Source organism: Maylandia zebra, linkage group LG4, assembly GCF_041146795.1.
Source record: "Maylandia zebra isolate NMK-2024a linkage group LG4, Mzebra_GT3a, whole genome shotgun sequence".
In the NCBI taxonomy this organism is placed as follows: domain Eukaryota; kingdom Metazoa; phylum Chordata; class Actinopteri; order Cichliformes; family Cichlidae; genus Maylandia; species Maylandia zebra.
In genome coordinates this window covers 4,792,407-4,799,993 of record NC_135170.1, presented here as the reverse complement: position 1 = coordinate 4,799,993, position 7,587 = coordinate 4,792,407, and positions in this window count along the sequence as shown.

Below are 7,587 nucleotides of genomic sequence, written 5' to 3'. Positions count from 1 at the left end.
ACTCTGGTTTTGCACAAATATTATAACATAGCAGAAATACAATTCTATAGCAGAAATGCTATATTTAGAAAGAAAAATATAATATAGTAGAAATAGTATGATTTAGCAGAAATACTACAATATGGCATAATAAAAATGATTTAGAACAAATACTATGATTGAGCAGAAGTACTAAGATGTAGTAAAAGTACTTTGATTTAACAGAAATACAATTATGGAGGAGTAATACTTTAAAATGGGAGAAATATTGATACACACACACATACATACACAGAGCCTAAAGGGAAGAGTATTTGTGTCATGGAGTGTTAACAAGAATGTGAGGTCCATATTAGAAAAGCTGGTAAAATCATAAAAGTTTGCAGAATTGTAATAAATGATGAATATGAATTACTGGTCTGTGACAGTGTATTAATTTGTAGTGAAAAAAACATGTTGACCAAGGTGGAATCGAACCCACGATCTTTGGCTTGCAGACCCGTGTCATTACCAACTGCGCCACTGGGAAAGAGAGGAGCCACTTTGAAAAACAGGCTCATAAGGAGTCAGAATTAGATCGCGGTGAGAGACGAAATACGCCGTTTTTTGGAGTTACAAAACGTTGTGTAACTCAAAAAATAGGTGGACTAGAAGCATAATTATTGCACTGGGTGAATCAGCGGACTTTGGTGTACTTTGACTGCTATTTACATTGCTCTATGTACATCCGTCACTGAGATATGACGAGAGAGGAAACGGAAGACCTCAGATATATTTGAATGTCTGAGTCCTCACAGAGGATTGGCTGCCTGGGGACCTGGCAGAAATATATAGAAATAGTATGATTAAGCATAAATACTACATTTACAAGAAATACTATATTAAGCACAAATCCTATAAAAAGCAGAAATAGTATATTAAGCACAAATCCTATAAAAAGCAGAAATACTATATTAAGCACAAATCTTATAAAATAGCAGAAATAGTCTGATTTAGCACAATAGTAATAACTTAAACAGAAAAATTGGAAAAGCAAAATGGGCAGCTGAAAAAATGCTGAACGTGCTGAAGGTCTCTCAACTATACTTGTTAAATGAAAAAAATCAGCAAAAAAATCTATAACAGCCACACAATCACAAATATCTACACATAAGGAAACACACATGCACAGAGAGACACACACACAAGATCAAATTCAGTCACCCAGTCTAAATATATTGAATTTGAATCTTACAATGAGATCATCCCATTAAAAGGCTTTCTCTCTCTCTCTCTCTCTCTCTCTCTCTCTCTCTCTCTCTCTCTCTCTCTCTCTCCCTGTCACACACAGACACACACACACACACACACACACACACAGGGAGAGAGAAGTAAGTTTCTAGGTCAGCCTGGGAGCTGCTGAATTTGAATCCACCAATCAGAGAGGCTGTGCACTTTTCCCCACCAAAACGGGTGCTTCTGTTTACACACGCAGCACAGAGATAGACACTGGATTATTGCAGTCTATTTCTCATAGTGACGACTCCCCTCAAACAAATGACCATAATTTCCTAACCGTAGGGGCTAGAACGGTCATTCTTACACCGTTTTGTTCAGAAGAGATGGGGGAATCTTCAAGTGTTGACAATTTATCATTAAAATATGAATTTTTAGAGATATATGACATGGATGACTTGTTGACTTAGAAGCCACGAATTCCCCAATATGCAAATTTGAATGTCTGAGGCCACATATATGATTGGCTGGCTGGGAAGCTGTGCAGGCCCTGATTTGTGGATTTGAATTCCTCAGCCCTCAGATATGATTGGCTGGCTTAGAAGCCATGAAGGCCCCAATATGCAAATTTGAATGCCTCAGGACACTTATATGATTGGCTGGGAAACCGTGCAGGCCCTGATTTGAAAATTTGAATGTCTCAGTCCTCACAGAGGATTGGCTGCCTGGGGACCTGCCAGAAATATATAGAAATAGTATGATTAAGCATAAATACTACATTTAGTAGAAATACTATGTTTTAGCACAAATACTATAAAAAGCAGAAATACTATAATTTAGCAGAAATACCATATTAAGCACAAATCATATAAAAAGCAGAAATACTATATTAAGCACAAATTCTATAAAAAGCAGAAATACTATATTAAGCACAAATCCTATTAAAAGCAGAAATACTATATTAAGCACAAATCTTATGAAATAGCAGAAACAGTATGATTTAGCACAATAGTAATAAGTTAAACAGAAAAATTGGAAAAGCAAAATGGACAGCTGAAAAAATGCTGAACATGCTGAGGGTCCCTCAAATATACTTGTTAAATGAAAAAATCAGCAAAAAAATGCACAGGGAGAGAGAAGTAAGTTTCTAGGTCAGCCTGGGAGCTGCTGAATTTGAATCCACCAATCAGAGAGCCTGTGTACTTTTTCCCGCCAAAACAGGTGCATCTTTTTACACACGCAGCAGAGAGAGTCACAGGATTATTGCAGCCTATTTCTCATAGTGAGGACTCCCCTCAAACAAATGACCATAATTTCCAAACCGTAGGGGCTAGAGCGGTCATTCTTACACCGTTTTGTTCAGAAGAGATGGGGGAATCTTCCAGTGTTAACAATTTATCATTAAAATGTGAATTTTTAGAGATATACGACATGGATGACTTGTTGACTTAGAAGCCACGAATTCCCCCAATATGCAAATTTGAATGCCTGAGGCCACATATATGATTGGCTGCCTGGGAAGCCGTGCAGGCCCTGATTTGTGGATTTGAATTCCTCAGCCCTCAGATATGATTGGCTGGCTTAGAAGCCATGAAGGCCCCAATATGCAAATTTGAATGCCTCAGGACACATATATGATTGGCTGGGAAACCGTGCAGGCCCTGATTTGAAAATTTGAATGTCTAAGTCCTCACAGAGGATTGGCTGCCTGGGGACCTGGCAGAAATATATAGAAATACTATGATTAAGCATAAATACTACATTTAGTAGAAATACTATGTTTTAGCACAAATACTATAAAAAGCAGAAATACTATAATTTAGCAGAAATACTATATTAAGCACAAATCCTATAAAAAGCAGAAATACTATATTAGGCACAAATCCTATAAAAAGCAGAAATAGTATGATTAAGCATAAATACTACATTTAGTAGAAATACTATGTTTTAGCACAAATAGTATAAAAAGCAGAAATATTATAATTTAGCACAAATAGTATAAAAAGCAGAAATATTATAATTTAGCACAAATAGTATAAAAAGCAGAAATACTACATTTAGTAGAAATACTATGTTTTAGCACAAATAGTATAATAAAGCAGAAATACTATAATTTAGCAGAAATATTGTATTTAGCACAAGTACCGAAAGGTACCAGAAATACTATGATTTAGCAGAATAGTAATAATTTACAAAATTACAAATATGGAGGCATATTGAAACAGAAATGCACAGAGGGACACACAAACACAGGCTCTAATCCAGTCAACCAGTCTAACTATATTCAATTTAAATCCTACAATGACATGCTGCCAAATAAGGGCAGGGTCCTCTCTCTCCCACTAACACACACACACACACACACACACACACACACACACACACACACACACACACACACACACACACACACACAGGGAGAGAGGACTAAGTTTCTAGGTCAGCCTGGGAGCTGCTGAATTTGAATCCACCAATCAGAGAGGCTGTTTACGTTTTCCCGCCAAAACAGGTGCATCTTTTTACACACGCAGCACAGAGACATAGACCTGCTTCTTTCAGTTTATTTCACATAGTGAGGATTCCCCTCAAACAAATGACCATAATTTCCTAACCATAGGGGCTAGAGCGGTCATTCTTACACCGTTTTGTTCAGAAGAGATGGGGGAATCTTCAAGTGTTGACAATTTATCATTAAAATATGAATTTTTAGAGATATATGACATGGATGACTTGTTGACTTAGAAGCCACGAATTCCCCAATATGCAAATTTGAATACCTGGAGCCCACATACATGATTGGCTGGCTGGGAAGCTGTGCAGGCCCTGATTTGTGGATTTGAATTCCTCAGCCCTCAGATATGATTGGCTGGCTTAGAAGCCATGAAGGCCCCAATATGCAAATTTGAATGCCTCAGGACACATATATGATTGGCTGGGAAGCCGTGCAGGCCCTGATTTGAAAATTTGAATTTCTCAGTCCTCACAGAGGATTGGCTGCCTGGGGACCTGGCAGAAATATATAGAAATACTATGATCAAGCATAAATACTACATTTAGTAGAAATACTATGTTTTAGCACAAATACTATAAAAAGCAGAAATACTATAATTTAGCAGAAATACTATATTAAGCACAAATCCTATAAAAAGCAGAAATAGGATGATTAAGCATAAACACTACATTTAGTAGAAATACTATGTTTGAGCAAAAATCCTATAAAAAGCAGAAATACTATATTAGGCACAAATCCCATAAAAAGCAGAAATAGTATGATTAAGCATAAATACTACATTTAGTAGAAATACTATGTTTTAGCACAAATAGTATAAAAAGCAGAAATATTGTAATTTAGCAGAAATACTATATTAGGCACAAATCTTATAAAATAGCAGAAATAGTATTATTTAGCACAATAGTAATAAGTTAAACAGAAAAATTGGAAAAGCAAAATGGACAGCTGAAAAAATGCTGAACATGCTGAGGGTCCCTCAAATATACTTGTTAAATGAAAAAAATCAGCAAAAAAATGCACAGGGAGAGAGAAGTAAGTTTCTAGGTCAGCCTGGGAGCTGCTGAATTTGAATCCACCAATCAGAGAGCCTGTGTACTTTTTCCCGCCAAAACATGTGCCTCTTTTTACACACGCAGCACAGAGAGGCACAGGATTATTGCAGCCTATTTCTCATAGTGAGGACTCCCCTCAAACAAATGACCATAATTTCCAAACCGTAGGGGCTAGAGCGGTCATTCTTACACCGTTTTGTTCAGAAGAGATGGGGGAATCTTCCAGTGTTTACAATTTATCATTAAAATATGAATTATTAAAGATATTTGACTTGTAATGCACCATAACTGAGTAGAGCGAAGCAAAAACTGCCTTGACTTGCCCTCAAACAACGCTTTCTAACTCGAAATCTATTTGGAGTATCGATATCATTCTTTCACCGTAAGAGACAGCAGGCTTTGGTGAACAATCATGGAAATTTTCAGGTCTCTGTGGAAATCCAAAAAAAAGTTATGACGAGAGAAAAAAGTGGTTCATTTCCACAGTTTGAAATCTGAAGAAATCTGAGCGAAGGACGAATTTCCTACCCTCAAACAAGTCCAACTCATTTCAGAACGGTAATAGGTGAGAAAGAAATTCTTGAATTGTGAGCGTCAGGGGTGTCTGAAGATATTCGGGGACAAGCCTCATGTCTTAACTTTGCTTCGTTAAGGAGATATGACGATTCGAATATGCCTCTCATTACAGAAATCCAGCGGTGATTTTGAACAAGCTCTCCATTCACTTTATATGGAGAGTTTTCTGACCTTGTGTTAGTCTGAGGAGATTTGCAAAAATTCTATAAATCCCACAACAATGATGGTGACATTTTCTGAAAGCCAGCAAAAATACCTACGTTTTGATGTATAATTTGTGGAAGTTGAGTGAAAATTGAGCAAGTAGCAAACAGTTGTTCGGACATGAAGAGAAGACTGCAAAACCTTCAGTGACACACTGGAAGCCAAGAGCATAGCAACCATAACAACGCATGTATTTTGTGAAAAATCACAATTTTGCAACTCAAAACTTTAAGAGGCATAAAAGTAAAACAGTAGAAGATTTGAAAAAGCTGAATCATACCTGAATAGCCCAATAATTTGTGAACATTTTAAAATTTGAATGGTTGTTCTAGGTGAAAATATGAGGAAGTAGTTAAGTTTCAAAAACAAGCAAATTTTAGCAGAATTGCAGAAGTTTCCCATTCATTTCAATGGGACAAATTAAAGGAAAAAAGCTTAATATTTTAAAAAGTATAATAGTTAAAAATAGCAAAAATCGTAGCAGGAAAGAGCAAAAATAGCAGAATAGTTTAAAATTTGAACGGTGAAAATCGGCTGAAAATTGTGGAAGTAGTTAAACGGCGAAAAGTGTACGGAAGCAACTAGAATAATAATAATAATAATAATAATAAAGAATAAAGAGAAACAGGAACTCAATAGTGTGGATGCTTAAAGCATCCACACAATAAAATATAAAAGGTGAATCAAATAGACCAATACTGTAAGGCTGGGATGGTCCATTTGGTAAAGTTAACCCGTTGGGCATCAAAAAAAGTAATCATGGAGCAGAGAAAATATTCCCGATCATACTTTGACTGGAAGAAGTGTGCAAACAAAATTAATTGAGGTTAGAAACGACAAATGAGGCAGCAGAAACCACTGCACAATACCTCACTGGCAATATTTCTTACACAGATGAAGCATTATTTCTGTAACATTATTTAATTCCAGAGGTTTTTAAGTTTTGGGGGTTTTTTTGCACTTGTTGACTTGTAAAAGCTTATATGACATTTTTTATTTCACCATTCATTAACCGCACAGATAAGGTATCTTTTAAATATGTTAAAATGTTCTTTAAACAAACAGTATTATTAAAATTCTTCATGACTGGGCCAAGTGTCCTCTTTTTTTGGAAATCAAAATGTGGTCACCCTACTATTAAATATTATGCCACTAATAGAAATACTTTTCTTTCTTATTGTCATTTAAAATGTCGAGCTTTTAATAAATAATCATCTGAATCTTACAACCAAAGTTTTCATCTGATGTAAAATGTATAGAAATCCATTATTGTATTCAGTAAATATCAAGTCTAGTATATACTCTAGTAAGTTGTGGTATTCTTTCCTTTGGGAAGGTACCATCAGTGCAGTCTGCAATTCTGTTGAAGAAAGATGTTGAATCTACTTAATTACTGGAGAAAAATAATAGATTTCTGTGCATTTGTTTTATACGTGCATTAAATTAAAATCGGTTTTGTCAATTAAGCATCTTGAGGCAGAGGGTGGGGGAGTGGTTCCCTATTTTTTTCTTTTCTTTTTTTGCTGGGAGTTGGCAACCCTATTAGTGAGGTATATGTAATTATAAATCAGGTTGTTTTATATTTTTGCTAAGTACTGTTTAGAATACCAGAATAGGGAGGATGGTGTAAGTTTAAGTTTATTATAAAGGCTTTATGGCTTTTCCTATTATACCACGGTGGGCCAGTCAATGGTCAAAATGCCTGGGCTGATTTTTTGTCCCAGTCCTGCCCTCCTCCAAAGACAGCGTGTAGTGGTAGAGGCCCCGTACAGAGAGAGACGGAGAGACGGATTTAAATGCGAGCGTGATGTGAGCTTCTGTAGTAGCAGCTTCTTCTCTTCTCTTTTATCTTCTCCACTCCTCATTATTCACCTCCCAGTGTTCAAACAGTTTGACTTAGTAAAAGAAAAACACTCCTTATCCACCCCATCCATCAAACCCACCCTCTCTCTGTTTTATCACCCCTCTCCACCTGCCCTGTGGCATCCCTCCATTTGTCTAGTGAGGTCATCCCTCTGTTCCATCTAATCCTGCGAGGTGCTCATCTTT